Source organism: Diospyros lotus, chromosome 7 (genome assembly GCF_014633365.1).
Source record: "Diospyros lotus cultivar Yz01 chromosome 7, ASM1463336v1, whole genome shotgun sequence".
Classification (NCBI taxonomy): Eukaryota; Viridiplantae; Streptophyta; class Magnoliopsida; order Ericales; family Ebenaceae; genus Diospyros; species Diospyros lotus.
In genome coordinates, this window is record NC_068344.1 from 1,861,812 (window position 1) to 1,872,450 (window position 10,639).

The window sequence follows — 10,639 nt, forward strand, 5'->3', positions numbered from 1 at the left end:
TCTTCCCAATTATTTGATCTCACACACAAAACCCATATATACACACAGTGGTTGAGAAAGAGGGAAGGAGTAACCTTCTAATACCTGATATCAAAGCGTGGAAATTAAAAAAAAAAAAAACGAAGAAGACAGCTTGTAGAAATTTTTTAAAAAAAAAAAAAGAGAAAAAAAATTAATTAAAAGAAAATTGCCACAAATGCATGTCATACTCCAAAGTTAACAAAACAAAATTATGACATTTGGTGTATACAAATGAAAGCACTTTTGGGACCACATGCATGGATTTTGTTCAAGAAGACTGCGCAGAACCCGTCCATACCAACCTAAAGAGCTTTAACACATGGAGAGAAGATGGAGTTGAAAAATCAAAGGAAAAGAGATAAGAAGATGTAGTACACCATCTATTAATGCATTGACAAAAATATGTTTGAATTAGTTGTCTTTGTAGAAACCTCAAAAGAAGCATGGGATTTAGTTAAAAAATCTTTTGCGAGAGTTGATAGGGTAAAGACACTACAGGAAAATAGTCAATTTGAGATGAATTTTCGATTTGACACGAATTTTGGGTCATTTAAAAAATGCTCATCGTAAAATTTGAGATAAATTTTGAAACAAGATTAAAATAGATTTTTGAGACGGATTTTCTTTTTTGTAATTTGAGACGAATTTTTTCCATCTCTATTTGAGACGAATATTAAGACAAATTTTGAAACGAAATTTTCAGACAGATTTTGACTCAAATTTTTTTCATCTCTAATTTGAGACGAATTTTCAAATGGATTTTGAGACGATTTTTTCAGATAGATTTTTTCATTTGTAATTTGAGAAGATATTTGGACAAATTTTTTCGTCTGTAATTTTTAAAATTCATCTCAAGTTTAAACTAATTTAAAAGCATTAAAATTCATGTTCTTTCAAAATTTTATAATTAAACCTAATAGACACAGCATATATATGCCTTAATATAACAAAACAAACAAACTAAATTAAAAATCATGCATAAATATAAATCCATCACAATAAATAATATTGTCCATGAATAGATCTATCTAGGAAGCGCTACAACCTAAAATCTATCCATGCTAATGGCAGATCCTCCTAATGATCTCCATGATTTTAGTGTGGCAAACACAAAGACATGCTTACGACTTTATCTTCCAAGACTAGCAAGCATTGGTTTATGGGATCCACAGCTTCTCTAATCATCTCCCTCATAACTTGTCAAATCTTATCCATGAACGAAGACGACGATGGAGATGGTGACAATACTTGGTAGGAACGAATAATAGGGATAACAGGGGCATCTTCCCATGCACATGACCTTTTTTCCTCCCACCTATAACCTCCAACCATAAGCATGTCTTGTCAATAGTTGGTTGCAAGTGCTGGTCACAATCACTACCTTCTAATGGGCCACTTATCGATGCTCATGATGATGCCTCCTGTTGTCGCATCTGAAAGTCAGCTTGCAATCATCATGGATACATGGAATAATTATTTGTATTATCAATAGGTCAGTCAAGCATAGTAAGATTTAAAATACATAACTAATATATATTTACATAAATTTTCTTGACCTCTTCTCGATGAATCCCAAAATATCCTTTCCTTTATGCGTGGTGAGGAATAACTCAAACTGTGTTAATGAGCGACCAAGTTGCATAGTTTAGAAAGGGAAAAAATAAAGGTGTTCATACAACTATACTTATTTTGGAAAAGTAATTAACTAAACTTAAAATAATAGAAAACATCAAATATTTATCAATCTCCTCTTATGCTCGGACATAGGTATCGAGTCACATGTGTTTAATTATAGTGAATCCAACTTCTAAGACCCCATTTTTTTTTTTGGCTTTTCATACTTGGTCTTAAATTGTGGAATATTCTAATATTCCTTTAATACTTCATATACTTGAGAAGGCATCCAAGTTGGTCGTTTTGTTAAATCATTTCTCATATTAAATAGAAGGTCAATTATACGGTCTGACACCGTCTTCTTAAAGTTTTTCCTTATTTGATGTTCTTTTTCAGACTCCGAAGACCACCTCTTCTATAATATTAAGGCAAAGTAAAGCTTATAAAAATGTTGTAACATAAATAAATAAAATGACTCATAATGCTATAGTTTAAAAGGTTGTATACTTATTTAAAAGCATTCACATCATCTTAAACTTATCAAACCACACATATCTCTCGTAATAGGGTTTATCTTTTTCCAACTACTTTATGACTTCTCAAACTTAAATTAGATTATTAGTGTAATGTCCCATTTGCAGTCAATGTTATCAAACTTGTTGAAGTACACGTTAATTTGTGAACTCATATGTAAAAATGAAACTTCATTTGTTGAAGTTAAAAATTATTAGTGAATAAAAAAGACTTATGAGGAATCCAACGATTATATCATTCAACCATTTTGATGGGCAGCAGGGGACGTGGATGATCCCCCGATTTCAGGTGGCAATGATGAAGAAGCCCTAGATCAGATAGTGCTAGGGTGGGGTGCTTGTGGGCTATGGATCGAAAATCAAATTTATTGTTGGACGAAAAAGAATGTCGCCTACAAAAATAAATGATTGTGAGGGGTTCAACCCACAGACTAATGAATAGGCTGAAATGAGGTGGAAGGTGTACCAATAGGTGTATGCATGCAATCCTCATTATCATTCTCTCTCTCACTGATACTCCTCAATGACAATGTCGCATAAGTTGATCATATAATGTACTGTTTGTTTGACATATCCGGTCATACAAGACAAATAACAATTGTATGATATCATTTGAGGTTTGAGAATATTTCAAGCTTTTTGAATAACTTAAGAAAGGTTATGGTTAAAAAAAGTTATATATATCATGTTAGTAGGCATGTGATTAAACTTTCAAATAGTTTTGCAATTAGCCTTTCACAACCCATAGTCGTGCAATCAGTTCATCCCCTCCATGTTATCCTAAATTAAAGAGTGAAAAGGAAAATTATATGTTGAAAGGTCAATCTAGTCAAACCAATTAACCTGCTTCATCAAGCTATTAACAATTTCATGCTCCTGTGAAGGACTAGCTAGAATGATTTGACAACAAATCCCAACAGAACTAATTAAATAACTGGCCTTAAAATTTGATATATAAAGCAGATAAAATTAATGTCACACTACAAGAAAACAGTCAATTTGAGACGAATTTTGAGTTTAAGACGGATTTAAAAACGAATTTTGGACCGTTGCTAAAACCTCCATCGGTAAATTTGAGACAGCTTAGAGACAGATTATTTCCATCTCTATTTCCGTCTCTAAGCTGTCTCAAAATCCGTCTCAAATTTACCGACGGAGATTTTAGCGACGGCCCAATGTGAATATTTCATAGAAAGAACTGTAATTTCACCTTCATACTCCAATAAATGTGAACAGTCCATAGAAAGAACTGTAACTTTTCCATCAATGCGAAACACAATGGTAAAACAAACAATTTAACATTAGTAAATGATTAATAAAATATCAGGGTCATAGCATATTTCAGGCAAACATGAAGCTATAGCAAACCCTAGATAAGTGAGATAGTACTTCTTATGTAACCAGGCCATCAGGAAGGGACAAAATGCAAAGCACAAAAGAAGCATTCATTGATACAAAATTGCATACTAAACCAGGGTTATATCACATCAAAGATCACAAAATTTTAGTGCCTTTTTTATTGTGGTCACTAAACTTTAATTTTTTACAATGTGATCACTAATCTTTGAAATTTTTTGCAATGTGATCATATTTAAAATTTTTCGACAAGCCCCCTGTCGGAGTTGTGACGTGGTGCTGATGTGTCAAACACATGTTAATTGTGCAATAGCTACCAATGAGATGTTGCCAATGAGAGAGAGATGGAGGCGTTGACGACGACTAGAATGACGTAGGCAAATAGCAAAGGAGGCGTCAACGAATGTTGCAACAACAATGAATGATGAACGACGATAGGAAAGAAGCCGTGAGCAACAAGAAGAGCAAAAGAGAGGGAGGTTTATGGGGGGTGTAATGAGAGATGACAACATCTCATTGGTAGCTATCACACAATAAGCATGTGTTTGCCATATCAGCGTCACGTACCAACTCCAATGGGGGTTTGTTAGAAAATTTTAAATGTGACCACAATGCAAAAAAAATTAAATATTAGTAATTACATTGTAAAGAATTAAAGTTTAGTGACCACAATAAAAAAAGGTATCAAAATTTTGTGATTTTTAGTGTAATTTACCCCTAAACCATGATCTTAGTTCAGTTTACACAAAAAACCCCTCCACACATTGATATGTTAGATTGACTTAATACATAAATAGCCATAAGTACATAATTAAATTCCAAACACATATACCAGAAGACTAGGGGTGTGCAAAAAAACCGTCAAACCGCGGAAACCGCCCGCACCAAACCGCACCGCACCAAACCGTGCGGTTTTTTGGGGGTGCGATTTGGCACGGTTTGAGAAATTCTCAAACCGTGCGATTTGCGATTTGTGGTTTTTTTGGTTTGATTAAAACCAAACCGGCCAAGTAGTATATTAATAAAAAAATTAAAAATATCTAATAATTTAAAAATTAAAAATATATACTTTCTTGACCATGAATTATATTGTGGATTTTTGTGTTATTTTTATATTATGAGTATGTGGTTATGTTGTAGATTTAAAACTTTTAAATTTGCAATTTTTATTAGATAGTAACTTATTTTAGTTTTAAACTCCAAGATACTATAAAAATTTAAAAATTATGATTTTATGCATTGATTTTTATGTTTTAATTAAAATTTTATAAGTTAGTGAAGGAAACACCAAATTAAACAATAAAGAAGCATCAAACCGCGAAAACCGCACCAAATCGCACCGCAAATGCGGTGCGGTCTGGTGCGGTTTGTGCACACCAAACCAGACCGCGTGGTCTGGTTTAATGCCAAACCGCACATGCGGTTTGGCTTATTAAATCCTTCCAAAACCGCCCAAATCGCACCGTACACACCCCTACAGAAGACCATCAAAACATACGATTACATCGCACGGCAGAATCTACAAACCATAAACCCTACCAAAACCCCTTTTCACCGATAACTACTGTGTAAATAAATGTAGAGTAATCATGGGAAAACTACAGGAATTAAATTCAGCAGAAGATTGCAGCATGGGAAAACAATTCTATAGCAAATATTATATACCAAATAACATAAATTATAAATAATAAATTTTCTACCATCAACAACCATATGTATATATATAGTAGCTTTGAATTCCACAAACAATCAACAACCATAAAGTTCATGAAAAAGGAAAATCAGTGCACAAAATCAATGAACAAAGATGGGATTTTGAAGATTAATTGCCCTAAACATGGAATTAATGACAAAATAAAATAACAAAAATAACGAGATTGACTCCAAAATAAGCTTCAAATGTTAGATATAAATACTTCACAGTATATATTAAATTCACATATCATATAAAACACTGATATCTACAAGAAGAAGAATATCTCTTAACTCCATAACAGTGATGAAAAATCTTGTTTATAATAGCTAGCACAAATGCACTGCACCAAACCAGATCTTCCCCTTCTTCTCTGCTATTGTGCCTTAACATTTTCTTAATGAAAAGAAAATGGTGTAATAGATTGATTAGAGAGAAGAGGGGACCTAGCCATATATATGTATAGAGCCAATAGAGTTTTACCCATCACAAAATCCTATTGGGCCTACACTTATTCTACAAATCACATATACATACAAATAGGCCTAAGCCCATTAAGGTGCACCAAGCTCAATGTCCAATTATGATCATATATAATTCATTTGGGCCTCCCGGCATTGTTAAGTTATAGCCCAACTGACTTTTTCTTAAAAACAAAATCCAATTAATATTACACTAATAATGAAAAAATTCTAACATCAAATACTCGAATTCCAGCCAGAAACAGAAAACCCAAAAGAAGAAATTAGCTTAAATTGATGAAAGATAGTTAAAAGTCATATATAACGTAAATCAATGATTCAAATCAAAATTTCAGAAATAGTAGCATGAAAAAGAACTAAAATCAACTAAAAAAAACCACACTTAACTCGAATTCTCCAGTCAAATAATTAAGTATATTTTGCTTGGAGGAATTGATATGTAAAGCTTGAATGCATAACAAAATGGAGACTAAAATGGCAAAAAAAAAAAAGAAAAAGGATTAAGGTGATGTGAACATACTATCAAGCGCGAACTGACTGTTTGTCAATTAGACCGTCGAAGAACAACAAACAAAAAATAAACAGATCAATACAAAAAAAAGTACCAAAGAAAAATCATATACTTATCTAAAAAGAAAAAAATACCAAATCTGAGCAACGGAAGAAAGATGGCGCCGACAAAACTTGAGATTAACGGAGTGGAAGCAGCAGCAGAGGCAATGGGCTGGAGGCGACGACAACAGGAGTATGAGAGAGGGAGATGAAAGCGGGCATATGAAAGAGAGAGAGAGGTCAGAGATGAAGGCAATGGAGATTTGGAGATTTGCTGGAGATGAAGGCGGAATCACCATCATTAGCGACGGTCGTGGCACTGCCCAACAGCGTCGTGTCCACCATCGCCGACGCCAATGGCGATGCTGCCCAGCAGCACCATTCCTCCAGTAACCGCTTTACCTCTGTGTCTGCATGGAGCCCAGCATTGACCGTTGGGTGACACCATTTTCTATTTCATCACTCACCATCCCCATGGCACTCTCGTCACCGTTGCTCTTTATCACTCCGCCTTTCTTTCTGTTTAATATTTAACTTCTCTCTCAAGATCCCAATGAACAGTAACAGCAGATCGCTGACCAAAATTAATAATTGTATTGCCAAGTTTTAACCTTAGAATATTCACTAAAATAATCTAAGTAACATACGGATACTCAAACTCTGACCCAAACTCTTAGACAAGCCAAGTCAAGTAATGGGTCCCAAAATGTTGGGCTCAACCCAACCAACTCTAATGGAGCCCATTTCCCCATAGTAACGAACAAAACTAACCGATTTGATATCACTAAGTTACAGCTTCACTTTATGCAATGATCTACTACAGCAAAAACTCCAAATTTGTACCAACAACGGTATTATTAGACAAGGAGCACTGCATTTATACAACCATCATTCTCAGGGTCGTTAGTCACTTGAGCATACTTCCCTGCGCATCCACAGCCAGAAAAATGAATAAGAACGGCCATGAATGAGGGACACCATTCCCAGCAGTGAGACAATTGTTGGGTCAAGAACAATCTTACCCCAAACTATTTTCCCCACCGGCATGACGAGGCCCAGTTCACTGACATTTACCTGAGAATTTAAGAACCAAGATACATGAGCAGCTGAATCTGAAAATATTCAATATGCATGACAAAGGCGAGAAGATTTACCTCAATAATCGTTCCCTTTGTGATGACACCCAGAGATGTGTACATCGGACCATTTGGATTTTTCTTCACCCCGATGATCTCAAGGTTGAATGTGCATTTCAGCTCAGGATGTGTGACATAGGCTTTGGTGAAGCGCAGCCCTGTAGGACGAATGAACCGCTCGTATTTTGGAGGTTTTCGAGTGAATCCCGGTCCCACGAATGTGGCTTTCGTAACCATCCTCTTCCACTGCTTGGCTGCGAGATGAATGCGAATGTTAAGTACTAGAGATGGTGGAAAAAGAGGTCGTTTATGTTCTAAAATTTTTGAGAAAAGGATGTCTGATTAGATGGGCTCATATCTGATAAATGATTGAACAGACTCATGTTTGATGTACCCAAAGAAATGGAAGTGCAGCATATGCCTAATACTCGAACCTAGTAAAACTTACTTTTTTCTTTTACCAGATTTCACCACTTTGAACATCTCATCTTCAGCTACAGGCCTGACCTTATAGGAAAAATAGACTAATTAAACTGTTGCCAACACTAGCAGCATGCAGCAGAAAGAGGAGACTGTGGATGAAAAAGAAGAAAAAGTATCAGGAAAATGCAATGATAAATTTGTAGGAACTGAACACTGGAAAATCAAGAACTTGAATGTGAGCTTACCATGGGCAAAGGAACCTCCCATTTCCCAGCCTTTTCTTTCCGCTTCTGCTTTATTGTGTTGCTAAGAACCTATATGTTGCATGATTTAACATTCAAAATCATAATACACATAAAGCAGCTTAAGGATTATTTTCATTGATAGACATTAATACTAAGAAAAAAAAAATCCAATCAACTAAAGAATACACCTTTGCTTGTGTTGTTGTTTCTCGATCAAGCAGGTAGGCGGGAATAGCTTCCTCACGAACATCATCGTCTACTCTGCGCCTACTTGATGATTCCTCGTGCGTTGCCATCCTGTCAAGTGTCAACATAGACCAAAATGGTTAAGCAAACAATTTTCTTGCTAGTCTCCAAATGCAAAGTGAACTAGAAATCCAACAAGGAGGACGACAGAACGTTATTACTTTTGCTATGCCTAATTCTAATTCCGAAACCAGAATTAAGTAAAGAATTATGAGCAAATATGCATATGTCCAAGCTGCATGCTGAGTCCTCTAAAAGGTTGGAAATACAACCAATTAGCATACCATCACTTCACAAGTACCAGGCATACACGTTCTTACCAGAATATGGCTTCAGTCTCATATTGCGTACAAATTTCACCGATTCGTGAACACAAGCCCACATAAAAGTGGATGGTTGCATTACATAGCCAACACAAGACTATTCAAATCAAACAATATGAATTCTAGACAAAAGATTAATGAGCAAGAATTCATGCAGCGGGCCCATGTAATGGGATAAAAGGCTTGATGTGTTGTTTATCGTAGGCTTGGAGGCTGTAGCCATCACAAGTTTCCACAACACATGACAAAAAGAACGTATATCCTTCAAGAAGAGTGGAGTACAAAGACAAAATCACATCATCAGGTGCCCAACATACGGATTTTAACTTTCCATACCCTGAAACCTAAAATCCATATTCAATTCCCATAAAAAAAAAAAAAACAAAGAAAGAAAAATGAGCATAAAAGGCTTCAATCTAGAGAAAATTAAACATTTCTAACTCGGGCACATCCTTGGATGAGTTCAAAACTGATGAATTCGGAAACATATGGAAAAGAAAACAAACACAAAGTTCTGTGATTTTGCCAATCCGTTTCAATTGGAGAAACTAGTTGTCTTGAATTCATTGAAAAGGAAGAAGCATCTTTAGCTACATATTAAACAACGAGAGAAGAATAGAGATTTCCAGAAAAGTACTAACGTTTTCTTCATCTGGGCCTTCTCCGCATAGCGCTCTTCGCAAACCTCTTACCCTTGTGAGCATCGTGGGCCTCTCGCTTACGCTTGCGATCGAAGTAGTCAGGGCGGTAGCCATGCCTCTTTCTGTGCAGCTCTATGTAATCTCCTTGCGGCTTCAACACCAACAAACTGAACAAGTCAAAATCAATTTCAACAGTCTGGTATTGAATTATGAGGATGAGTGCGATAACTGGCAATGATGAGATGATTCAGAAATCTTACCATGGCGGCAATCGAAGCTTTGAATCTCTTGAATCCTCTGTAATGCGGTGGGATTCCAAAACCCAAGGAAGAGGTTTTAGAAGACCGTTCGAGTCGGTTGCTCGTAGCCACGTGAAATAACCAACCGTCACATTATTTTTTATAAAAATAATATTTATGCATGCGGTCACAAATGAGAGTAGTCATTTCCGAACAATTTGATATACAGTTGGATAAAAATTCGTTCAAATTTGTGTATTAAGATAAATAAATTGAGTTTAAATCTAATTTTAAAACTTAATTTGTAAACGGTGTGAGCTTAATTTCGTTAAGACTCACGAATATATATTCAATTAGAGGGCTATGAACACTAATATATTTAATTAGAGATACATAAACATACTTAATTATAAGTTTGCAAATAACTCATAAATATCTTGATTTATAAATATTTTAATATAATTAATTATGATTAATTTTATAAATATATTATTTAGCATATAGTTATCAATTTTAAATTATAATTATTATATTATAATTAAATTGAATATATTTAAAATTATATATATTAATTTAATCATTTAACATAAATAACATATATATAATAAAATAAAATAACAAATTAGATTTAAGAAAAATAATAGGTTATGACGATCTCGAGCCTGCTGACAAGCCTAAGCTTGAGTTTATATCGAGCTCAGACTCAATTCATTAACCTTTTAATTTAACGAGTCGAGCTCGAGTTTGATTCAGGCTCTGCTAGACTCAACTCGATTCAATTATAATCTTATTTAGACTCTTAATTATTAATTTATAATAATTTTATATTATATCAATGTAAAACACATTATTTTACTAGAGTCATCAAATATGTTATAACTAGTATGCCAATAGCACTTTTGTTTCTTCATCAACTTAATTTTTTACTAAATATAACATGTAAGAAAAAATTATTATATTTATGAGACGAGATATGAGAAAAACTCTTAAATCTTAATTCAAGAAAATTTGAGTTAGTTTTAACAGATTTATCTTAATTTAAATTCAAATTAGAGATCTTAATTTTTGATAATAATCAAAATCGGGAATTATGAAGAAAATCTCAAAAATCCTAACAAATCTCGAGAATAGCTCT

At 34.3% G+C, this 10,639-nt stretch overlaps 1 pseudogene; it reads right to left on the bottom strand.

Moving 5' to 3' along the window:
* Positions 1–6,282: 6,282 nt before the first annotated feature.
* Positions 6,283–9,659, bottom strand: LOC127806347 (uncharacterized; annotated as a pseudogene).
* Between the last annotated feature and the right edge of the window lie 980 nt (positions 9,660–10,639).